The 27,786-nt window shown below is 36.9% G+C and overlaps 1 protein-coding gene and 1 pseudogene across 2 annotated transcripts in view; one reads left to right on the top strand and one right to left on the bottom strand.

Moving 5' to 3' along the window:
• LUZP1 (leucine zipper protein 1) overlaps positions 1 to 27,786 on the bottom strand; it is a 158,386-nt gene that overhangs the window by 99,464 nt on the left and 31,136 nt on the right. The gene's annotated exons all lie outside the window — the stretch shown is intronic.
• On the top strand, positions 24,121 to 24,864 carry LOC119514485 (annotated as a pseudogene).

The following is a 27,786-nucleotide window of genomic DNA, read 5'->3' as shown; positions in this document are numbered from 1 at the left end:
GCTTAATCCAGGTGAAAGGTATAAGAATTTATTAGACTATTCTATCAAGTTTTCTGTATGTTTGAAATTTTTCATAATAAGTTGCTGGGGACAATTTTCACTTACGAGAATTAATACATGTGTTTTTCTAAGCTGTAACTACTTGGTTGGTTTTCAATACAAGCTTTAACATATAATTAGACCAAGATTAGCACAGACAGCACTAAAGGACCCAGAGATTGAACCACTCAAACTCTAGAAATATTGACAAAATATTTCTAGAATAGGAAAAACTACCCAAGGCAAAGAAAGCCTCAGGTCCAGCCTAGACCAGGACCCTTCTTAAGCAGACTTGGTCTCAAAAAAAAGACACTGCATTTTGGAACCCTGCCTCTAGTAGACAGCTGTTCAGCACAACACATGCAGACTCAATCTTTCAGCCTCACTCATCTGGAGAGACAAGTTTATGACAGAAAACTAAACCACAGAGTGCAGTGACAGTATATACGAACTATGCTTTCTAAACTCACAAGAATTCTGCAAATACAATCTGGTTGTTGTTGCTATTGTTACTTAAGGAGATATTCAGAACTATAACCACAGCCACCAATGTAATAATTGATTCAGACAAGAATCACTGGTGGATACTAAAACCATTTGGTGAAATGTTGTTGGGGAACAGGATAGTTACACTGTTTCAAAGTTATCCTACTGATTAATTACAAAGGGGAGTAGGTACCTTTAACTTTTATTCATAATAATGGGACAAATGGACATTATGTGTCTTCCAATATGATGCAAGATGAAATGTACAGCATCATCTATTTAGTATTTCATACCAAAAATGTTTACCTTGAATATAAGCATGAGAAAACTAAAAATCTAATTTGTGGGACATTATAAATGACCTGAACTCTTTAAAAATGAAAATGTTACTAAAGGGAAAAAAAAAGTTATGATGGAGTTATTCTAGGACACAAGTCTGCAAACTCAAGTTTTACTGGTGCAGAGCCATACCCCATTCATTTTCATAGTGTTTATGGCTGCTTTTTCCTTGTGACAGGGACAGCAAGGCCTACAAAGCCAAAAAATAACTGATATCTAGCCCTTTACAGAAAAAGTCTGCTGACCCCTGCTCTAGTTTAAGAGAAATATGACAACCAAATGTAACAAAAGATCCTTCAAGTGAATTCTGATGGGGAGGAGAATCTATAAAGAACATTTACAGGACAACATGAACAACATTAACAAATAATAGATATTATTATATCAATGTTCAATTCCTTGGGTATAATAATGATGCTGTACTGTGGTTACACAGGAGAATGTCACTGCCCTAATGCAGATATATGCTGAAATACTTAGGCATGGCAGGTCATGATGTGTACAACTCGCATCAAATGTTTAAGCCAAAAATAAAATAAAATTAGACAGACAGACAGATATGATAAAGTAAATGTAACAAAATATTAACAACTGTGAATCTGGGCCAGTGAGACTCAATTTTTTTATATCAAGACCCTTTTACACCCCTAAAAAAAAAAAAAGATCTCAAAAAGGGCTTTTGTGTATGTGGGTTATATTCATCTATACTCACCATGTTAGAAATTAAAACTGAGAAAAATTTAAAACATTGACTTTAAAATAGTAATAAATCCATTATATGTGAACATAACATTTTTATGAAAAACAACTATTTTCAAAAACCAAAAAATGTATTGAGAAGAGTGGCACTGGTTTTGCAATTTACTAATCTTTTTAATGTCTGTTGTGCTTCATTCTCATATCTGCTTCTGCTTTAATAATCATAATATAGGGTTTTGTTTGAAGTATTTGAAGAAAATACAACTTCATACAATATGTAGTTGGAAGGAGTATTTTAACAGACTTTTAAGACAATTAGAGATATTCTTTGATACTACACCAAACTTGACAAGTGGTAGTTTCTTAAAGGTTAGTTGCAATACGGAATCTGAAACTCTATCCATGAACTTTTCATATTCTGTCACATTAAAATCTACTGATAAATGTTCATCTTCACTAGCTATTAGGGAACTGCAAATCAAAACCACAATGAGATACCATCTCACACCAGTAAGAATGGCTGCCATTAAACAAACAGAAAACAACAAATGCTGGAGAGGATGTGTAGAAATTGGAGCTCATTCATTGCTGGTAGGAATGTATGATGATATACAGCCACCGTGGAAGACAGTTTGGTGGTTTCTCAGAAAACTAGATATCAAATTACCCTACAGTCCAGCAATTCCACTTCTCAGTATACCCAGAAAATCTGAAAGCAGTGACACGAACAGACATTTGCAGACTGATGTTCATAGCGGCACTGTCCACAATTGCCAAGAGAGGGAAATAATCCAAATGCCCTTCAACAGATGACTGGATAAACAAAATATGGTATATACATACAATGGAATACTATGCAGCAGTTAAGGAACAAGGTCCTGAAACATGGCAACATGGCTGAACCTTGAAGATATAATGCTGAGTGAAATAAGTCAGACACAAAAGAAGAAATATTGTATGTTACCACTTCTATGAACTCCTTGAACAATGTAAAATCAATGTCTTATAATGTAGAATATTAGGGTCCTAGAAAGAGACAGAAGCTAGTGAGGGGGAATGATAATCTAATATGTTCAGATATGTTAATGACGGTGAATTCAAAGGTATGGGAATGGATGAGGTGATGACTGTTTGTTAATAGGATTATAAGTATCAGAGCTGTATTAAAGGCGAGTAAGATTGAAAGGGATTGTTTAAAGTATCCCACAGATCAGCACTACAAATATAGACAGGTGCTTGCATGATATACTTCTAAGGTAGGACGCTAATACAGAGAGTTGACAACAGAATGGTATTTGGGAAAAATCCACCTATTGCATCCTAGGGACTATTATTAATAGGAATACCTTACTAGTACCACACAAATACTAGGGACAAATAATTAAGATCTGAAAAGAGCTATGAAAAAGAGCTATGGAGAGTGATGAGGATTGTACAACTAAGTGATGATAATATGAGATATGGATGGATTATCGTGGACAGAACATATTTTATGTGAAATTAGGAACCCCCTACTTTATAAGTCAAGCCCTCGATCTTGAGGTTTCCGCTGGTGAAACCTATGGTTGTAAAGGGGAGGATAAGCCAATCTATAATTATGCCTAGGAATCACCTGCAGACAACCTCTTCTACGGCTAAAATGTGGACTTTCTCTAAGCCTAAACCTGCAAATAAATTCATCACCTCCCCTTGACGTGGGACAGGACCCCCCAGATGACTCTGTCCAGTGACATGGGACATGGATTCCGGGAATGAGCCTGACCCTGGCATCAAGGGTTTGAAAATGTCTTTTTGACCAAAATGGGGAAAAGAAAGGCAACAAACTAAGGTTTCAGTGGCAAAGAGAATTCAAATAGAGTCAAGAGGTTGTCCTGGAGGTTACTCCCATGCAAGCTTCAGCTAGATAGGCCAAATGACCATAGTACGATAAGCCCAAATCAACAGTAGTCCCCAAAACCCTAAAGAACGCCCGGACCCTATCTAAGACTTTATAAAAGTTTCATTCACTACATTTGTTCTTATAAACTTAAATCCTCCAGAGAACTCCTATGCCAGCTAAGTTCCAAAACCCAGAGGCAATAGCCTCTTCAAGAATATCAACCAGATATGTCCCCTTTACCCATAATGTTGATACCCCTTTTCAACATGAACAAAGTAGGGTTGTCACTGCCTGGACATCCTTGAAGATCGGGAAAGTGATTAAACTAGAGGAAGGGGTAGCAATGGACAAGATGGAATTTAACAAAGGATTATGAACACTGAATCTCTATACAATTTTCTTCTTCTTAGTTGCTGGGGTATTAGACTAGTTAGAAGGAAAGAACTGAAATGGTGGAAATGCAACCCATAGCATCCTTTGAAATTTGTTCTATAGCTATTTATTAAATTGTAATTTGAAAGTTATCACTTTTTTTGTATATATGTTATATTTCACAATAAGGGACTAACTGAAACTGTGAAACTGTAACCCATAATGTTCTTTGAAATTTTCTAACTAGTTGTTAAATTGCACTTAGAAAGTTAACACTTCTAGGTAGATAAGTTATATTCTACAATTTAAAAATATTTTTTAAAAAGCCTATTGGTCTATTTCTCTTTCTAAGCTCAACTCTGAAAATAAATTCATCACCCTCCCCGACATAGGACAGGACCCCCTCCCAGGTGAGTGAGTCTCCCTGGCAACATTGGACACGGATTCCGAAAATGAGCCTGAGCCTGGCATCAAGGGGTTAAGAAAGCTTTTTTGACCATAAGGGGAAAAAGAAAAGCAATAAAATAAGGTTTCAGTGGCTATGAGATTTCAAATAGAGTCAAGAGGCTGTCTACGAGGTTACTCATATGTAAGCTTCAGCTAGATATCCCAAATGGCCACAATATGATAGGCCCAAGTCAACAGTAGTCCCCAAAACCCTGAAGAATACCCAGATCCTATCGGAGACTCTATAAAAGTCTTGCTCACTAAGTTTATTCTTCAGAAACTAAAATTCTCCAGAGAACTCCTATGCCAGCTAAGTCCCCAAACCCACAGGCAACAAACAGCCTCTTGAAGAACATCAACCAGTTGCATCCCCTTTTCCCATAATGTCAACACCCTTTTCAACATGAACAAGTTAGGGTGGTCGCTGTCCCTGAAGATGGGAAAGTGATTAAACTAGAGAAAGGGGCAGCAACAGAAAAGGTAGAATTTAATAAAGGATTATGAATACTGAATCTCTATATAATTTTCTTCTTCTTAGTTCCTAGGGAATTAGACTAGTTAGAAGGAAAGAACTGAAATGGTGGAGCTGTAACCCATAACATTCTTTGAGATTTGCTATATATCTACTTGTTAAATTGTACTTATCACCATTTTGTATATATGTTGTATTTCACAATACGGAAATAGCTGAAACTATGGCACTATAACAAAACATTCTTGGAAATTTCCTATATAAATACTTGTTAAATCGTATTTTGAAAGTTATCATCTTTTGGCATATATGTTATATTTCACAATAAGGAAACAGCTGAAACTGTGGAACTGTAACCCATAACATTCTTCGAAATTTTTTCTCTAACTGCTTGTTGAAATGCACTTGGACAGTTATCACTTTATGTAAACATGTTGTATTCGACAATTTGAAGAAAAAAAAAGTGAGGTGATCGGTTATGGCCTTACCCTCACAAAAGTTAAAAAAAAAAAAAAAAAACTATTGGTCTAGATAATGGTGATAGTAGCACAATATTGTGAATGTAATTAATGTCACTGAATTGTACACATATGCAAACGTGATTAAAATTTAGGGAAATTTTATGTTGTATATATGTTACCACAATAAGAATTTTTTAAAAACTCACTGGGCTATCCAGCAGTTTGAATGGATCTTTTTGATCATTTGGAAAACACTTGTTCACTGAGTTAGAAAACATGCAGATCTTCTAAATGTTGACATGTTTCATTACACAATATCAAAAATTCACTTTGGGCCTCTCTCTAACCCTCTTGGTGTAAACTCACTGCCCATCCCCCCCACCCTCCCCCCACTGTGGGACATGACTTCCAGGAGTGCAGATCTTCCTGGCAACACAGGACATGACTCGCGGGGATGAGCCTTGACCCAGCATCGTGGGATGGAGAAAATCTTCTTGACCAAAAGGGGAAAGAGAAATGAAACAAAATAAAGTTTCAGTGGCTGAGAGATTTCAAATGGAGTCTAGAGGTCACTGCGGAGGGTATTTTTATGCACTATGTAGATATCTCTTTTTAGTTTTTAGTGTATTGGAACAGCTAGAAGGAAATGCCTGAAACTGTCAAACTGCAACCCAATAGCCTTGAATCTTGAAGACGACTGTGTAACTATGTAGCTTACACAGTGTGGCCGTGTGATTGAGAAAACCTTGTGGCTCATACTCCCTTTATCCTGTGTATGGACAGATAAGTAGAAAAATGGGGACAAAAATTAAATGAAAAACAGGGTGGGATGGGGGGATTGGAATGTTTTACATGTTCTTTTTTACTTTTTGAGGGGGGGCAAGTAAGGAAATGTTCAAACATTGATTGTGGTGATGAATGCACAAGTATATGATAATACTGTGAACAAATGATTGTGACTATATCTCGGTAAAATTGTGGGAAAAAATAAACAATATTTAATAATCATTAGGAAAAAAAGAGTTTAAAAAAAGAATCCATATAGCAAGAAACTATCACCAATTAAACAAATACGTGTCCATAATCTTTTGTTTGGAGCTAAGAATGTTTTGGAATTTAGGATTTTTCAGATTTAAAAAAAATAATATAATAGGGATTGGGGCAGTACGCATTAGACAAACACATTAATATCTCTGCAGTTAAATGCATGAATAATCATATCAAGTGAGACCAACAAAATCATAAACAACCTCACTTTAGTTCAGGTCAGGTTTTGCTACAACATGAATTATGTTTTCCATTTTTAAGTGCTATTTGGTTTTTGGAATTGCACATAAAGGACTACTGACTCATTCAGAATATACTACACCCATATTCAGATAATTTCATCAGCTGACACACTTATTTATGAAGCAGGGTTGGGTAGAGATTTTTGAGATTTTCAAGAAAGTTTATTTGTGATTCCATTGTAGTGTTAGGTAGCGCCACTGAAGACTTTGGGGAAAAAAAAACACAAAAACACCTTCATAAGAAACACCTTCATAAGATGGTTAGGAATATACAAAACACCAGAATCATTTTCATCAGAAGTCAAAATGACCAGAAAGAATATGGATTGAGTAAAACACCATGCATGTTGGATTTGAGTTGTTGTACATATATCACAGGTAGCCAATTTAAGATCTTAGAGCCACATATAACCTTTAAGACTGCAAACAGGTCCTTGAAAGAAGAGAGAATGATCAAAAAATTAAAACTATGCATCAATTCATACCTAAAATATATAACAAATACATGTTGATTCTATTTGATTGCCACAAATTAATTAGGGATCAGAATTTGAAAGCAAGTTATTGTAACCTTAATTAAGGACCCTGGCAAATTCTAGATACTGTTTTTTAGTGAGATTCTAACATGAAAACACATGACAGAGTGGTATATTAGAAAAAGCAGTGAACCAAGAGTCCAATAGACCTTCATTCTCATCTGAATTCTGTCACTAACAAGTTACCCAACCTGAGCCAGTAACATAATAGATGCCCAACAAATGAGTTACTAAATCAATGAACCTAACTTTCCTGTGCCTCTATCAATGAATCTAACTTTTCTGTGCCTCTATTCATCATTTATGATAGACAACACTTTAAAGGTCACTTTTAGCTATAAATTCTTTAATAAAAATCAGGTTTGTTCAAATACTGGAGTTGATCAGAATTAATTAAGACTAGTTTTAAAGAAACAGATGGTCTTTTAGTGAAAAAGAAAAAAAGTTTTCCAGCAGGAGTAACAGCATTTATGTTAGACTGAGTTACATAACCCAGAAAAATGCTTGTTCTTAATCTTAATCCCATTCCTATGGGTGTGAACCCACTGTAAATAGGACATTTTGAGGATGTTATTTTTAGTTAAGGTGTGGCCAAATGAATCAGGATATGTCTTAACCCTACTACTGGAGGCCTTATTAGAGAAAGGCACAGGGAGAAGAAGAAAGCTGGCAATCAAGGGAACCCAGAAGAGAAAAGAGAGGGCACCACCATGTGACAGGAAAGCCAATGAACTCAAGGATTGCTGGGCCAACCAGAAGGTTACAGACTCCAGGAGAAAGCAAGCTTTGTCGATTTTGGACTTCTAATCTCAAAACCATAAGCCAATAAATTTCCTTTGTTTTAGCCAACCCATTGTATGGTATTTGTCATAACAGCCTAGCAAAACTCAGGTAGCATGCATGAGGGGTCTATGGTTACGAACAAATGAGACAAAATACACATGGCACAGCAATGTATATTATAGATACACATAACACACATGCCCCAAAGACCTTACTGTCTTATCAACTCAAAGAATTTCAGTTTTGTGACCTTAAAGATTATCTAGTCCAAATCATTCACTTTTATAGATGAGAAAACTGAGACCCTGAAAAATTTCATGACATTTCCAGGGTCGTGTTTTCTGGTTGTGGCAATGCTGGGACTAAAACCCAAATTTCCCCAGGGCCCAGTCAAAGGCTCACTTCCACTCATGGCTCACTTCCTCTCATGTAACCAAAGGCTTCTAGGACTGAGTAACAACTTTGGTGCTAACTGTAGTACAGCAATCATGTCAGTCAATATAAGCTCTTTCAGAGCCTCTAGGCCCATTATGCCATATGTATTATGGGGTGGGCAATGAATTTCACACAAAAAGATCCTTCCAAGAACACACCGAGATAATATTTGCAAACCATTTCTCTGACAAGGAACTAGCATCCTAAAATAAATAAATAACTCTTATACTAATAAAAAGATAAATAACGAATTTAAAAATAGGCAAAGGATTTGAATAGGCATTTCTCCAAAGAAGATATACAAATGTCCAATAAGCATATAAAAAGATGCTCAGCCTCATCAGCCATTAGGGAAATGCAAATCAAAACCACAATGAGATACCACTCCACACCCACTATAATATGGCTATAATTTTTAAAATGGTTAAGTATTGCAAGGATATGGAAAAATCGAAATCCTCACACGTTGCTGGTGAGAATGTAAGATGGTGCAGCCACTTTGGAAAATAGTTTTGTAGCTCCTCAAAAAAGTTAAACACAATTACCAAGAGAAATGAAAGCATATGTTCACATAAAAATTTGTACACAGCAGCATTACTCATAACAAACAAAAGTAGAAACAACCCAGATGTCCATCCAACAATGAATGGATAAAAAAAATATGGTATACATTATTCAGCCATAAAAAGGAATGAACTACTACTTATACATGCTACAAACATGGATGACCCTCAAAAACATTATGATAAGTGAAAGAAGAAAAAAAAGGCCACATATTATATGATCCCTTTTACATGAAAAGTCCAGAATAGGTAAATCCACAGAAACAGAAAGTTGATTAATGGTTGCCAGGAGCTGGAGGAGGGGAAATGGGGAGTGACTACTAAAGGTTTCTTTTTGGGAGGATGAAAATGTTCTGAAATCAGATCGTGGTGATGGTTGCAGAACACTGTAAATATATGAAAAACCAATGAAATGTACACTTTAAAATGGTGAATTTTATAGTATGTTAACCATACCTCAATTACACACACACACATTAAAACACACACAGAGATACGAAAGCATACTTCCTACTCAATGCCTTCTTGGGCTGGAAAAAGAAAAATATCAAAACAAGGCAAAAGTATCAAGGTCTCTATTAAATATTTATTGAGCAAGGTATGTTGTGCAAAGCACATGCTATAAACAGGGACTACAGAGATAAAATACTCTGCTCTTAAAATACTCAGTCTATCATAGAGTAGACAAAGTTAAGTAAATAATTACAACAACGTGGAAAGTGCAACAACAAAAGAGATACAGAGTACAGAAGAGTTGGTTCATTATCTTATGGAGTCAGGAATGGTTTCTTAGAAGAGAAGATGTCCAAACTAGATTTTAAAGAATGAACAGACATTCTTTCCAGAAGAAAAGGGAGCAAAGATGCTACATTGATCAGTCCATGCTAAGTGTCAATGGCATTTAGAAGTGGGACAAATCACTTCTCTTAGGTGATCTGAAAAACCTTAATGGTGAAATTTATGTAACATAATAAGAACTCTGTACAAAAATAATGTATAAAAAAAGAAGGAACTGGGGCTTTGAGATAAACTGAGGAAAGAATAGATAGTTGAAAAATGTAAGTAGAAATATACATATTTGGTTGAGCCTAGCTAAGTAACCCAAACAGACTGGGTGGCATTGCCTAATTGCCGATAATGGTTAAGACTTGGGTAGCATTTTAATTTGTTTCTTCCAAATAAATACTGCCCATAGTGGCTTCAGTTCTTTTTGCACATACTCACCATGAAATTTTTAAGCTATATAACACCTATATGCCAGCCTACCCTCCATTTATGTAAAATTTAATCTTCACAAAAAAATCTGAGATAAATACTAATCTGCTAGTTTTAATGAGGAACTCAACTTCAGGAAGGTTAGTAACAACTCATATTACTATATCCCTGAATTAGTATTAAATTGAGTATTAAAATTTATTTTCTCATTTAATCCTTAAAACAATCTTTAAAAAAAACAATCCTAAAAACTAGGTATCAGTATTTTTATTTTACAGATAAGAAAACTAAGGTTCAGGGAGATTAAGCAATTCACCCAGTGTTACATGGGTTTAATAAAGCAGAACTGGGGATCAAATTCAGGTCTGTCTGATTCTAAAGCTCTTTTTTCACTAAGCTATATTGCTTAATCCATCTCCTCAATCATTATTCAGTCTATTTCAATTTGCTTCAGTTCTTATACTCTCTGTATTTCCTGTGACTAGTACAATAAACAGTCCCTTGCAGGAACAATTACATAGATTTGCTGAAGAGTGTTTCTATGTATTAGGTGGAAGGGAAGGTACAGAGAAGTCCCACCCAAAAGAAACCACAACACAAGGTAATATCTCAAAAACTCTTTTCTCTTTGGGTTTTTCCAAGGGGGATAAGAAAGAACCTCCAAAACTATGGTAGAATAGCCCGAGGGAGAGATGGAAAGAAACCTTTTCATCAAAGAGATGGGAAGGGTAAATCTGACCAAGATCTAGTTACAGCAATGGAGAGATCATGCAGTACATACTGCAACAAAATCAGGTGCTGACAACTGAGATATCAAGCTGCATACGGCTTGAATAAAAAAACTTAGAACCCCTTAGATCTTTAAAAAATATCCCAAAACAATTGCAGGAAATGGACGCAAAATAAAAGATTGAAATTCAGGTGAAGCAATTCAAGAGTTAACACAATGAATCAACTCATATGACAGCAAACATCATACTGGTAACTCACATCGCCCAATCATTTTACCTTTTTTTCCACATAGAAAAGGTAAGCTCATTTTCTCAGCTCCCAGCAAATCTGATACCGTTCAAATGTTGTTTCTCAGACTGCTAGATAGCTAGACTAGGACAGACATTACACAGCAACAATCCTCACCACCTCCCCTCTAACAGCAGGAAAAGAAATGAAAGACCAGAAGAAACAAGTAGCTGTGAGTGATCTCTCATTCCAAAAATCACAAGTTGGTCCTACTTAAAAACAGAGGTGACTATTCAGATATTAATCTCAAACCATTTTTTATCTCTCTCTAGACAAGAGTTAAATAATCTTTTAAACTGTATTCCATTTAATTTTGTTATGGTGTCCTAAGACAAGTTTCTTTATCTCTTTGGGTCTTGGTTTCGTGAAATGGGAGACATGCCAGACCCTAAACCCTAGCTACCTATCTCAAAGGAATATTATTTGAAGGAAATGTTATTTAAAGTATTTGGAAAAGTTAAAAGTATGATATAGTAATAACAGCTAGCATTTACTGTATGTTTGCTTTGTGCCGTTCTAAGTTCTTTACATGAAACTAACTCATTTATTCCCCACAACAACCCTATTAAGTAGTTAATATTATCCCTGTTTTTCAAATGAGTAAACTGGGGTCCAGAGAGGAAATCACTTACCCAAGTTCACACAAATATTGTATGGTAGAGGTGGAATTCAAACCCAGGCTGCCATCTGGGTCAATAAATTTGAGTGAATGTTACCAAAATATACTTATAATGTGTAATGAAAATGTTAGAATATTACAGCACATGGCTTATGTAAGGAAACACAGTAACATGGTCAAACACTTCACAAATATTTGAATTCTACTTCACAACTATTTGAATTCCAGCCACCATATACCGTCATTTTTATGCATTCAGAGTTTAACATGTTACAGAAAATGTACGTAGAAAGGACGCTCTGGGGTCATACAGACCTAGTCAAGCAATCTGTCACTCAGCAGTATGAGCAAATTACTGTCTCAGCATCTTCATGTGTTAAAATGGGAACAGTATCTACTACCCAGAATTGTTTAAGGACTAGAAAATGCATTATAAACTCATCCAAGAATAGTGGCTGGCACTTAGTAAGTTTTAACCAAGTGTTATTAACTACTATAATTAATAAGTATTCCAATCTTTTCACCATTTTACCCATATTCCATATAAAGAAACAGCTAAAAAATTTTTGCCTTAAAACTATCACTGTAATCTTAAAATGGGCATATGAATTGGATTTCAAATTTTAGTTTCTCCACACTTAGGGTAATATTTTTCCAGCAAATTTATAACCCATTTGACATTGCTGCTTATTTGAGAGCATCTATTCTACCATTTTGAATTTATATCTATATTGTATTTTTATATTTATATAAAAATATACTTGAATCTACAAATTTCTGATTACATTAGTAAATTATCTCTGAGCGTTAATGTATATGGATTTTTATCAAAACACCCCAAATTAAAGTGATGGTATCTTCTTAGAAATTATTTACTCCACTTCTCATTTGACAAATCTGAAGCCCAGAGGGTAAAGTAACTTGCTCTAGTTAATAAAGCTAGATAACTACAAAGACTGAACCAGAATCTCCAGATTTGGTCCAGAGCTCTAGCTCTGTGTCATCTCTGGGCTGAATGACTCCATTTCCTGTCAGGGAAGGTGATAAATATCTGACAACAGAGAATGACTCAAATCTCCAAGAATAAAAAAATTTCAGGAAAAAAGACTTCAAAGATCATCTAACATAGGGAAAAAAAAAAGTAGCATTACTCAACACACATTCCTTCTCAAAAAATCAGGCCAGTTCAAAAATGTGCTCTGCTAAATTTGTATGAGACTAACCCACATTTACTCATGCTATTCCTTCCCACTATCTCCATCACTTTCTGAAACTGTCTTGGCAAATACAGGTCAAAATCCTAACAAACTCCAGGGAACTATCATAGTACAATACTATTATAGCAAATATTCCTGAAAATAAGTGGGGCTTGGCAATCTCTATTATACTCAAAATTCTCAGTGTAATTATTTTTATCGCAGAATCTGATTTTTTTTTTTTTCCAGAAATAGCTTTACATGAAAACTGTACTAAAAGAAAAGGCCCCTCACATCCATGGCCAAATGATTTTTGACAAGGATGCCAAGTTCACTCAATAGGAAAAGAACAGTCTTCAACAATTCTTGTTGAATAGTCTTCAACAAATGGTGCTGGGAAAACTGAATATCCAAGTGCAAAAGAATGAAGGTGGACCCATACCTCACACCATATACAAAAATTAACTTAAGGAGGCGGGGCAAGATGGCAGACTGGTGAGCTGTATGTTTTAGTTACTCCTCCAGGAAAGTAGGTAGAAAGCCAGGAACTGCGTGGACTGGACACCACAGAGCAATCTGACTTTGGGCATACTTCATACAACACTCATGAAAACGTGGAACTGCTGAGATCGGCGAAATCTGTGAGTTTTTGCGGCCAGGGGACCCACGCCCCTCCCTGCCAGGCTCGGTCCCGGGGGAGGAGGGGCTGTCAGCTCCGGGAAGGAGAAGGGAGAACTGCAGTGGCAGCCCTTATTGGAAACTCATTCTACTGATCCAAACTCCAAACATAGATAGACTGAGACCAGACACCAGAGAATCTGAGAGCAGCCAGCACAGCAGAGAGGAGACAGGCATAGAAAAAAAACAACACGAAAAACTCCAAAATAAAAGCGGAGGATTTTTGGAGTTCTGGTGAACACAGAAAGGGGAAGGGCCCTGAGGCGCATATGCAAATCCCGAAGAAAAGCTGATCTCTCTGCCCTGTGGACCTTTCCTTAATGGCCCTGGTTGCTTTGTCTCTTAGCATTTCAATAACACATTAGATCTCTGAGGAGGGCCTGTTTTTGTTTTTTTCTTTTTCTTTTTTTTCTTTTTTTTTTTTTAATCCTTTTTTCTTTTTCTAAAACAATTACTCTAAGAAGCCCAATACAGAAAGCTTCAAAAACTTACTATTTGGGCAGGTCAAGTCAAGAGTAGAACTAGGAGAGCTCTGAGACAAAAGGCAATAATCCAGTGGCTGAGAAAATTCACTAAACACCACAACTTCCCAAGAAAAGGGGGGTGTCCGCTCACAGCCATCATCCTGGTGGACAGGAAACACTCCTGCCCATCGCCAGCCCCATAGCCCAGAGCTGCCCCAGACAACCCAGTGTGACGGAAGTGCTTCAAATAACAGGCACACACCACAAAACTGGGCGTGGACATTAGCCTTCCCTGCAACCACAGCTGATTGTCCCAGAGTTGGGAAGGTAGAGCAGTGTGAATTAACAAAGCCCCATTCAGCCATCATTTCAGCAGACTGGGAGCCTCCCTACACAGCCCAGCAGCCCAGAACTGCCCTGGGGGGACGGCACTCACCTGTGACATAGCACAGTCATCCCTCAACAGAGGACCCGGGGTGCACGGCCTGGAAGAGGGGGCCCACTTGCAAGTCTCAGGAGCCATACGCCAATACCAAGGACTTGTGGGTCAGCGGCAGAGACAAACTGTGGCAGGACTGAACTGAAGGATTAGACTATTGCAGCAGCTTTAAAACTCTAGGATCACCAGGGAGATTTGATTGTTAGAGCCACACCCCCCTCCCTGACTGCCCAGAAACACGCCCCATATACAGGGCAGGCAACACCAACTACACACGCAAGCTTGGTACACCAATTGGACCCCACAAGACTCACTCCCCCACTCACCAAAAAGGCTAAGCAGGGGAGATCTGGCTTGTGGAGAACAGGTGGCTCGTGGACGCCACCTGCTGGTTAGTTAGAGGAAGTGTACTCCACGAAGCTGTAGATCTGATAAATTAGAGATAAGGACTTCAATAGGTCTACAAATCCTAAAAGAACCCTATCAAGTTCAGCAAATACCACGAGGCCAAAAACAACAGAAAATTATAAAGCATATGAAAAAACCAGACGATAGGGATAACCCAAGCCCAAGCACCCAAATCAAAAGATCAGAAGACACACAGCACCTAGAGCAGCTACTCAAAGAACTAAAGATGAACAATGAGACCATAGTACGGGAGATAAAGGAAATCAAGAAGACCCTAGAAGAGCATAAAGAAGACATTGCAAGACTAAATAAAAAAATGGATGATCTTATGGAAATTAAAGGAACTGTTGACCAATTTAAAAACATTCTGGACACTCATACTACAAGACTAGAGGAAGTTGAACAACGAATCAGTGACCTCGAAGATGACAGAATGGAAAATGAAAGCATAAAAGAAAGAATGGGGAAAAAAATTGAAAAAATCGAAATGGACCTCAGGGATATGATAGATAATATGAAACGTCCGAATATAAGACTCATTGGTGTCCCAGAAGGGGAAGAAAAGGGTAAAGGTCTAGGAAGAGTATTCAAAGAAATTGTTGGGGAAAACTTCCCAAATCTTCTAAACAACATAAATACACAAATCATAAATGCTCAGCGAACTCCAAATAGAATAAATCCAAATAAACCCACTCCGAGACATATTCTGATCACACTATCAAACACAGAAGAGAAGGAGCAAGTTCTGAAAGCAGCAAGAGAAAAGCAATTCACCACATACAAAGGAAACAGCAAGAGACTAAGTAGTGACTACTCAGCAGACACCATGGAGGCAAGAAGGCAGTGGCACGATATATTTAAAATTCTGAGTGAGAAAAATTTCCAGCCAAGAATACTTTATCCAGCAAAGCTCTCCTTCAAATTTGAGGGAGAGCTTAAATTTTTCACAGACAAACAAATGCTGAGAGAATTTGCTAACAAGAGACCTGCCCTATTGGAGATACTCAAGGGAGCCCTACAGACAGAGAAACAAAGAAAGGACAGAGAGACTTGGAGAAAGGTTCAGTACTAAAGAGATTCGGTATGGGTACAATAAAGGATATTAATAGACAGAGGGAAAAATATGACAAACATAAACCAAAGGATAAGATGGCTGATTCAAGAAATACCTTCACGGTTATAACGTTGAATGTAAATGGATTAAACTCCCCAATTAAAAGATATAGATTTGCAGAATGGATCAAAAAAAATGAACCATCAATATGTTGCATACAAGAGACTCATCTTAGACACAGGGACACAAAGAAACTGAAAGTGAAAGGATGGAAAAAAATATTTCATGCAAGCTACAGCCAAAAGAAAGCAGGTGTAGCAATATTAATCTCAGATAAAATAGACTTCAAATGCAGGGATGTTTTGAGAGACAAAGAAGGCCACTACGTACTAATAAAAGGGGCAATTCAGCAAGAAGAAATAACAATCGTAAATGTCTATGCACCCAACCAAGGTGCCACAAAATACATGAGAGAAACACTGGCAAAACTAAAGGAAGCAATTGATGTTTCCACAATAATTGTGGGAGACTTCAACACATCACTCTCTCCTATAGATAGATCAACCAGACAGAAGACCAATAAAGAAATTGAAAACCTAAACAATCTGATAAATGAATTAGATTTAACAGACATATACAGGACATTACATCCCAAATCACCAGGATACACATACTTTTCTAGTGCTCATGGAACTTTCTCCAGAATAGATCATATGCTGGGACATAAAACAAGCCTCAATAAATTTAAAAAGATTGAAATTATTCAAAGCACATTCTCTGACCACAATGGAATACAATTAGAAGTCAATAACCATCAGAGACTTAGAAAATTCACAAATACCTGGAGGTTAAACAACACACTCCTAAACAATCAGTGGGTTAAAGAAGAAATAGCAAGAGAAATTGCTAAATATATAGAGACGAATGAAAATGAGAACACAACATACCAAAACCTATGGGATGCAGCAAAAGCAGTGCTGAGGGGGAAATTTATAGCACTAAACGCATATATTAAAAAGGAAGAAAGAGCCAAAATCAAAGAACTAATGGATCAACTGAAGAAGCTAGAAAATGAACAGCAAACCAATCCTAAACCAAGTACAAGAAAAGAAATAACAAGGATTAAAGCAGAAATAAATGACATAGAGAACAAAAAAACAATAGAGAGGATAAATATCACCAAAAGTTGGTTCTTTGAGAAGATCAACAAGATTGACAAGCCCCTAGCTAGACTGACAAAATCAAAAAGAGAGAAGACCCATATAAACAAAATAATGAATGAAAAAGGTGACATAACGGCAGATCCTGAAGAAATTAAAAAAATTATAAGAGGATACTATGAACAACTGTATGGCAACAAACTGGATAATGTAGAGGAAAGGGACAATTTCCTGTAAACATATGAACAACCTAGACTGAAGAGAGAAGAAATAGAAGACCTCAACCAACCCATCACAAGCAAAGAGATCCAATCAGTCATCAAAAATCTTCCCACAAATAAATGCCCAGGGCCAGATGGCTTCACAGGGGAATTCTACCAAACTTTCCAGAAAGAACTGACACCAATCTTACTCAAACTCTTTCAAAACATTGAAGAAAATGGAACACTACCTAACTCATTTTATGAAGCTAACATCAATCTAATACCAAAACCAGGCAAAGATGTTACAAAAAAGGAAAACTACCGGCCAATCTCCCTAATGAATATAGATGCAAAAATCCTCAACAAAATACTTGCAAATCGAATCCAAAGACACATTAAAAAAATCATACACCATGACCAAGTGGGGTTCATTCCAGGCATGCAAGGATGGTTCAACATAAGAAAATCAATCAATGTATTACAACACATTAACAAGTCAAAAGGGAAAAATCAATTGATCATCTCAATAGATGCTGAAAAAGCATTTGACAAAATCCAACATCCCTTTTTGATAAAAACACTTCAAAAGGTAGGAATTGAAGGAAACTTCCTCAATATGATAAAGAGCATATATGAAAAACCCACAGCCAGCATAGTACTCAATGGTGAGAGACTGAAAGCCTTCCCTCTAAGATCAGGAACAAGACAAGGATGGCCACTATCACCACTGTTATTCAACATTGTGCTGGAAGTGCTAGCCAGGGCAATCCAGCAAGACAAAGAAATAAAAGGCATCCAAATTGGAAAAGAAGAAGTAAAACTGTCATTGTTTGCAGATGATATGATCTTATATCTAGAAAACCCTGAGAAATCGACGATACAGCTACTAGAGCTAATAAACAAATTTAGCAAAGTAGCGGGATACAAGGTTAATGCACATAAGTCAGTAATGTTTCTATATGCTAGAAATGAACAAACTGAAGAGACACTCAAGAAAAAGATACCATTTTCAATAGCAACTAAAAAAATCAAGTACCTAGGAATAAACTTAACCAAAGATGTAAAAGACCTATACAAAGAAAACTACATAACTCTACTAAAAGAAATAGAAGGGGACCTTAAAAGATGGAAAAATATTCCATGTTCATGGATAGGAAGACTAAATGTCATTAAGATGTCAATTCTACCCAAACTCATCTACAGATTCAATGCAATCCCAATCAAAATTCCAACAACCTACTTTGCAGACTTGGAAAAGCTAGTTATCAAATTTATTTGGAAAGGGAAGATGCCTCGAATTGCTAAAGACACTCTAAAAAAGAAAAACGAAGTGGGAAGACTTACACTCCCTGACTTTGAAGCTTATTATAAAGCCACAGTTGCCAAAACAGCATGGTACTGGCACAAAGATAGACATATAGATCAATGGAATCGAATTGAGAATTCAGAGATAGACCCTCAGATCTATGGCCGACTGATCTTTGATAAGGCCCCCAAAGTCACTGAACTGAGTCATAATGGTCTTTTCAACAAATGGGGCTGGGAGAGTTGGATATCCATATCCAAAAGAATGAAAGAGGACCCCTACCTCACCCCCTACACAAAAATTAACTCAAAATGGACCAAAGATCTCAATATAAAAGAAAGTACCATAAAACTCCTAGAAGATAATGTAGGAAAACATCTTCAAGACCTTGTATTAGGCGGCCACTTCCTAGACTTTACACCCAAAGCACAAGCAACAAAAGAGAAAATAGATAAATGGGAACTCCTCAAGCTTAGAAGTTTCTGCACCTCAAAGGAATTTCTCAAAAAGGTAAAGAGGCAGCCAACTCAATGGGAAAAAATTTTTGGAAACCATGTATCTGACAAAAGACTGATATCTTGCATATATAAAGAAATCCTACAACTCAATGACAATAGTACAGACAGCCCAATTATAAAATGGGCAAAAGATATGAAAAGACAGTTCTCTGAAGAGGAAATACAAATGGCCAAGAAACACATGAAAAAATGTTCAGCTTCACTAGCTATTAGAGAGATGCAAATTAAGACCACAATGGGATACCATCTAACACCGGTTAGAATGGCTGCCATTAAACAAACAGGAAACTACAAATGCTGGAGGGGATGTGGAGAAATTGGAACTCTTATTCATTGTTGGTGGGACTGTATAATGGTTCAGCCACTCTGGAAGTCAGTCTGACAGTTCCTTAGAAAACTAGATATAGAGTTACCATTCGATCCAGCGATCGCACTTCTCGGTATATACCCGGAAGATCGGAAAGCAGTGACACGAACAGATATCTGCACGCCAATGTTCATAGCAGCATTATTCACAATTGCCAAGAGATGGAAACAACCCAAATGTCCTTCAACAGATGAGTGGATAAAGAAAATGCGGCATATACACACGATGGAATACTACACGGCAGTAAGAAGGAACGACCTCGTGAAACATATGACAACATGGATGAACCTTGAAGACATAATGCTGAGCGAAATAAGCCAGGCACAAAAATAGAAATATTATATGCTACCACTAATGTGAACTTTGAAAAATGTAAAACAAATGGCTTATAATGTAGAATGTAGGGGAACTAGCAATAGAGAGCAATTAAGGAAGGGGGAACAATAATCCAAGAAGAACAGATAAGCTATTTAACGTTCTGGGGATGCCCAGGAATGACTATGGTCTGTTAATTTCTGATGGATATAGTAGGAGCAAGTTCACAGAAATGTTGCTATATTAGGTAACTTTCTTGGGGTAAAGTAGGAACATGTTGGAAGTTAAGCAGTTATCTTAGGTTAGTTGTCTTTTTTTACTCCCTTGTTATGGTCTCTTTGAAATGTTCTTTTATTGTATGTTTGTTTTCTTTTTAACTTTTTTTTCATACAGTTGATTTAAAAAAGAAGGGAAAGTTAAAAAAAAAAAAAAAAGAAAAGAAAAACAAGGAAAAAAAAAAGATGTAGTGCTCCCTTGAGGAGCCTGTGGAGAATGCAGGGGTATTCGCCTACCCCACCTCCATGGTTGCTAACATGACCACAGACATAGGGGACTGGTGGTTTGATGGGTTGAGCCCTCTACCACAGGTTTTACCCTTGGGAAGACGGTTGCTGCAAAGGAGAGGCTAGGCCTCCCTAACGTTGTGCCTAAGAGCCTCCTCCCGAATGCCTCTTTGTTGCTCAGATGTGGCCCTGTCTCTCTAGCTAAGCCAACTTGAAAGGTGAAATCACTGCCCTCCCCGCTACGTGGGATCAGACACCCAGGGGAGTGAATCTCCCTGGCAACGTGGAATATGACTCCCGGGGAGGAATGTAGACCTGGCATCGTGGGATGGAGAACATCTTCTTGACCAAAAGGGGGATGTGAAAGGAAATGAAATAAGCTTCAGTGGCAGAGAGAATCCAAAAGGAGCCGAGAGGTCACTCTGGTGGGCACTCTTACGCACACTTTAGACAACCCTTTTTAGGTTCTAAAGAATTGGGGTAGCTGGTGGTGGATACCTGAAACTATCAAACTACAACCCAGAACCCATGAATCTCGAAGACAGTTGTATAAAAATGTAGCTTATGAGGGGTGACAATGGGATTGGGAAAGCCATAAGGACCACACTCCACTTTGTCTAGTTTATGGATGGATGAGTAGAAAAATAGGGGAAGGAAACAAACAGACAAAGGTACCCAGTGTTCTTTTTTACTTCAATTGCTCTTTTTCACTCTAATTATTATTCTTGTTATTCTTGTGTGTGTGCTAATGAAGGTGTCAGGGATTGATTTGGGTGATGAATGTACAACTATGTAATGGTACTGTGAACAATCGAAAGTACGATTTGTTTTGTATGACTGCGTGGTATATGAATATATCTCAATAAAATGAAGATTAAAAAAAAAAAAAGACATAATGCTGAGCAAAATAAGCCAGGCACAAAAAGAGAGATATTGTATGTTACCACTAATGTGAATTCTGTGAAAAATGTACAATGTTTTATACTGTAGAATGTAGGGGACCTAGAGATACCAATTAGTGGAGGGGGAATGATAATCTAATAAGAACAGATAAACTATGGAGGGTAATCTCAATGTTATGGGAATGCTCAGGAATGATTATGGTTTGTAAACTTTCTTGGATATAGTAAGATCATGTTGGAAGCAATAGAGTTATTTTAGGGTTTTTTTTTCTCTTATTCCTTTGTTTTCTTAGGGGTTGTTAATTTTCTTGGGGTATGGTAGGAACATGTTGGAAGCAATGTAGTTATTTTAGATTATTTGTTTTTCTTACTCCTCTGTTTGGACATGGTTTATTAATTTTCTTGGGGTATGGTAGGAACATATTGGAAGCAAAGTAGTTATTTTAGGTTATTTGTTTTCCTTAATCCATTGCTTTGTTTGAAATGTTGTGGGGTTTTTTTGGTTGTTGTTTGCCTGTTTGTTTTTAATTTTTTGATAAACAAAGTTAAAAAATTGAAAAAAAATCAGTAGAAAAATGGGAGTAAAAACTAAATGACAAATAGGGTGGGATGGGGGGATGGTTTGGGTATTCTCTTTTCACTTTTATTTTTTATTCTTATTCTGATTCTATCTGATGTAAGGAAAATGTTCAGAAATAGATTGTGGTGATGAACACATAACTATATGATCATACAGTTGATTGTATACCATGGATGACTGTATGGTTTGTGAATATATTTCAATAAAACTGAATTAAAAAAAAAATTAACTTAAAATGGATCAGAGACCTAAATATAAGAACCAAAACGTTAATAATCACAGAAAAAAACATAGAAAACATCTTCAGGTCCTTGTGTTAGGCAGCGATTTCTTAGACTTTACACCCAAAGCACAAGCAATAAGAAAAAATAAATGGGACTTCATAAAAACTAAAAACTTTTGTGCACCAAAGGACTGTGTCATGAAAATAAAAAGACAACTATAGAATGGGAGAAAATATTTGGAAACCACTTATCTGATGAGGGTTTAATATCCAGAATATATAAAGAAACCCTACAATTCAACAACAAAAACCCAGTTTAAAAAAAAATGGGCAAAAGACATGAACAGACATTTCTCCAAAGAAGATACATAAATGGCCAATAAGCACATGAAAAGGTGATCAACATCATCCACCATTAGAGAAATGCAAATCAAAACCACAATGGCCACAACCACTACTAGAGTGGCTACTACTACAAAAACAGAAAATTTCAAGCATTGGCCAGGATGCGGAGAAGTAGGAACCCTCGTTCATTGTTGGTCAGAATGTAAAATGGTATAGCCACTGTGGAAAACAGTTTTATAGTTCCTCAGAAAGTTAAGCATAAAATTACCATATGAACTGGCAATCCCACTTCTAGGTATATACCCCAAAGAACTGAAAATAGGGACTCAAACGTATTTGTATACTGATGTTCACAGCAGCATTATTCACAATTGCCAAAAGACGGAGGCAACCCAAGTGTCCATCAACAGATGAATGGATAAACAAAAAGGCATATGCCCACAATGGAATTATTATTTGGCTGTAAAAAGGAAGAAGTTCTGATTCATGCAACAACATGGATGAACCTTGAAGACATCATGTTGAGTGAAATAAGCCAGACACAAAGGACAAATACTGCATGATCTCACTGATGTGAAACAATTAAAATAAGTAAAATCATAGAGTCAGAAACTAAAATACAGGTTACCAGGTGCTGGAGTTAGGGTAGGGAATGGAGAGTTAATACTAAATTGGTACAGAATTTCTGTTTGGGAGATGGAAAAGTTTTGATAAAGAATGGTGGTGATGGTAACACAACATTATGAATGTAATTAACACCAATGAATTTATATATTTGGTTGGGGTTAAAGGGGGAAATTTTAGATTGTATATATGCTACAAGAATAAAAGTTAAAAAACAAACAAACAAACAAAAAAACACAGAACTGTACACCACACAGAGAACCCTATTGTAAATGATGGGCTATAGTTAACAGTGCAATTATAAAAATATTCTTTAATAAATTATAACAAATGTACCACACTAATGCAAGGTGTTAATAATAGAGTGGTATATAAGAAGCCTAATTTCTGCATGAATTTTCTGTAAACCTACTTCTCTAATTAAAAAAAAAAAAACAAAAAATGCTGGAAAAATATTAAAAATAAAGTTATTTTTAAAAAAAGAATAAAAGGAGAGTGCATGTAGAAAGTTTCTCATTTAAGGCCACTACTTGATACTCATTAAACTTTCCCACATTTTTTGGAGCATTTCAAATCTCCTAAGAGTTTATCAAAGAGTCAATCCACATCCATTCTTTCCAAAAGTCAGCTGAGAAAGACATGAGACAAATCTGTTTATATATATTACACTATTTAACCAGAGTTAAGACCAGAAGTGAACAATACATTTTATACACAAGTCACAGAAGACTCAAGGAAGGGACAGAGACATAGACACACAGAGAGAGAGAGAGAGAAGAGGAAGACTGACAAGTCAAATCAATTATTTACTTAAAAGTCCACAAGGCACGGATCACACTCCCTTTATCCAGTGTATGAATGGATGAGTAGAAAAACGGGGTCAAAAACTAAATGAAAAATAGGGTAAGGGGGGGGGGGGATGATTTGGATGTTCTTTTTTCCTTTTATTTTTTATTCTTTCTGGTGTAAGGAAAATGTTCAAAAATAGATTGGGGTGCTCTTCCGCCACCATTTTAAATTCAGCACCATACAACGCTCCGCTGCCGCTGTTACCAGGGCTCGGTCTGCACGCCAGCACCCCTCTGCTGACAATTCCGCCACCAGGGAGGGTATGAACAAGTACAGCAACACAGAGGAATTCACAGAGGGATCCAAGATTAATGCGAGCAAGAATCAGCAGGATGACGGACTGCACAATTAAAACAGATCCAGTCACTGGAAGATCAAGAGGATTTGGATTTGTGCTTTTCAAAGATGCTGCTGGTGCGGATAAGGTTTTGGAACTGAAAGAACACAAACTGGATGGCAAATTGATAGACCCCAAAAGGATGAAGGCTTTAAAAGGGTAAGAAACCCCAAAAAAAGTTTTTGTGGGTGAATTGAGCCCAGATATTTCTGAAGAGCAAACAAAAGAATATTTTGGAGCATTTGGAGAGATTGAAAATATTGAACTTCCCATGGATACAAAAACAAATGAAAGAAGAGGATTTTGTTTTATCACATATACAGATGAAGAGCCAGTAAACAAATTATTAGAAAGCAGACACCATCAAATTGGTTCTGGGAAGTATAAAATCAAAGTTGCACAACCCAAGGAGGTATATAGGCAGCCACAGCAACAACAGAAAGGAGGAAGAGGAGCTGCAGCTGCTGGACGAGATGGTACTAGGGGTCAAGGACGAGGTCAGAGCCAAAACTGGAACCAAGGATTTAATAACTATTATGATCAAGGATACAGAAATTACAACAGTGCCTATGGTGGTGATTAGAACCATAGCGGCTATGGCAGATATGATTATACTGGATATAACTATGGGAACTATGGATATGGACAGGGATATGCAGACTATACTGGCCAACAGAGCACACACGGCAAGACATCTCGAGGGGGTGGCAATCACCAAAACAATTACCAGCCATACTAAAAGAGGACCTTGGAGAAGAGAGGAGGAAATGCTAAAGTAACCCATCTTGCAGGACGATGTTGAAGATTGGTCTTCTGTTTATCTAAGATGATTATTTTGTAAAAGACTTTCTAGTGTACAAGACACAACTGTCCAACAATATATAGCTGCCAACTGGTTTTCTTTGTTTTACTTTGTCCTTTGCTATCTGTGGATTTGTGTTTATACAAATTTTATTTGCATGATTTCATGTTAAACCTCAAATAAATGCTTCCTTATGTGATTGTCAAAAAAAAAATAGATTGGGGTGATGAATGTGCAACTACAGCTGATTGTACACCATGGATGATTGTATGGTATGTGAATATATCTCAATAAAACTGAATTAAAAAAAAAAAGTCCACAAGGTACAGAGCACTATAATATGTACAGCACCAACCCATACCACCCCTTTTCCACTAGTCAGCACAGACCATAAGATGAACACTAGAATCTAACAACCAGCCAAATGCCAGGCAAAATGGCCTTATAAGGTTCAATGAGGCCAAACATACATATGCTAAAGAACAGAGGTTCCAGAAGGAGGAAGATGAACAAAAGCTTAAATATTGCAAAGAGATAAGGAAGACAAAGACTATGAAAATGTTGACCACATAGGCATTGTGTCTTTTGAAAGGGCATTTACAGTAAAGTGTTGGGAACAGAAACAAGACAGGAAAGGTGGCAAGAAATGAGTATGAAAAAGAGCTGCATACACAATGCCCATTTCAAAACATTTGAGAATACAAAAGAAAAGATAGCAGTAACTCAAAGAAATAGCAAGGCAGGGAGAACTTTATTTATTTGTTTTATATTTGTACTATTTATAGTCTGAAAGGAAGCTCTCAAACAGTGAAGCTGAAGATGCACGAAAGAAAGATGATAATTGATAAGTGAAGTACTAGACAAAGTGGATGCTAAGGAACAGGATGAAGAAGGAAACTAATCCAGTGGATCCTGAAAGTCACCAGATAAAAGCAATGAGAAAGGTGAGAGAGCAGATGGTAGGGACTTTGAAAAAGTAGAAGCTGTGTAAAAATGGCAAAACAATGATCTGAAAAGGGCACTAAAGGACTAAAAATATGTTGATCCCTCCTCCCTTGTCCAGGGAGTTGCAGGGCATTAAAATTAGCAAAAATAGGAATAACAGTACTTCATTAAAGGAACAGCCTTGTTTTCAGTTATTTATTAAGAGATGGAGGAAACATTGGAAGAAAAGATTAAGAATATAGAATTTTGCTCACATTTGTGCACAGGTCCTAAAAAGATCCAGAAGAAGCAACTGTAAAGGGACATCAGCAAGAAGATGGAAAGGGGTGGGGCTGGGCTTTATAATATTATGGATATAGCAGAAGATAGAACTTGGAAATAATTATCAATGGCAGAGAAGAAGAAGAAGGGGAGGCTAAATAACTTTATGGCTGCAAGGCTGGGAAGAATGAACATACAAAAAAGGTGCTGGGTGTCATAGACAGTGAGTCTCCAGCACTAACCAGCTCTACCTCGTCAAATGGAATGATCTTCAAACCACTTTCCCAGAAGCTGGACCTTGAAAATTCTTTTAATTTCAAGTGCCAAAACTAGCAACTTTTCTTTTTCTGAATCAGTCATTTGTTTTTAATAAGGATTTGTTCAAAGTTCTACAAAAGGATTTGAAGGACAGTATCCAAAAGGTAAGTAAATGCCATGTGACTACAACTAGGACCACAGATCCTACTAGGTCTTTTAAACCCCCCTTGTACACATGCACACAGTATGGAAAAGGATAGGTAACACCAATTAATAACTGGGTAGTACTTCACTGATGTGAATTATTGCCTAATCAATTACCTCAATTGACCCACTCTTTAATTATTCTTATTCTTATGACTTCTAATCCAAGGACTGAGTAGTAGGAAGAATACGGGCTTTGGAGTCAGTGATTTCAAATCCTAACTCCACCAGTCCCCCCAGGGACATTTCTTAAACCCGCATGAGCTTCAGTTTCCTCACCTATAAAATAGGAATAATACCTATTTCGTGAGGTAACTATCAAGATTAAAGAGTTAATACATGTCAAATACCTACTGCATAGTAGATACTAAAATGGTAGCTAATATGATACTCTACCACATGTTGCAATGATATAGAAATGAAAGACTATTTTAACTAATACCATCATAAACTAAACCATCCAAGCTAAGCCATACTTTATTGCTACATTGCTGTTAACCAAAAAAAAATCAAAAATAACAAATACATTCCAAAGATTCTTCTCCACTTGACACTCTAACAATAAAGATGATGTAATTTATTAGGGTAAAATTTCCATATCTAAGAACATATATAATGTTTAATTGTTTGAAACACGCTATATTTTTTCCACAGGAGTGCTTCCAAAATAAAACTTTTAACATTCAGCTCAATCTTGGGGCAATTTTAGACAATATCAACACATCTCAAACAAATGGAGTTGTAAAAACACATGGATGTGGAGTAATGCAGTTAACAGGTGTTTTAGTTGCTAATGCTGCAGAATGCAAAACACCAGAGATGGATTGGCTTTTATAAAATGGGGGTTTATTTGGCTATACAGTTACAGTCTTAAGGCCATAAAGTATCCAAGGTAACACATCAGTAATCAGGTACCTTCACCGGAGGATGGCAAATGGCATCCGGAACACCTCTGTTAGCTGGGAAGGCACATGGCTGGCGTCTGCTCCAAAGTTCTGGTTTCAAAATGGCTTCTCCCAGGACGTTCCTCTCTAGCAAGCTTGCTCTTCTTCAAATAACATCACTCACAGCTGCACTCCATCCAGTCTCTTTGAGTCAGCATGTTTTATATGGCTCCACTGATCAAGGCCCACCCTGAATGGGTGGGGTCATGCCTCCATGGGAGTAACCCACCAAAGTCACCACCCACAG

The sequence above is a fragment of the Choloepus didactylus genome, chromosome 2 (assembly GCF_015220235.1).
Source record: "Choloepus didactylus isolate mChoDid1 chromosome 2, mChoDid1.pri, whole genome shotgun sequence".
Lineage (NCBI taxonomy): Eukaryota > Metazoa > Chordata > Mammalia > Pilosa > Megalonychidae > Choloepus > Choloepus didactylus.
This window is presented reverse-complemented; position numbering and strand designations above follow the sequence as displayed.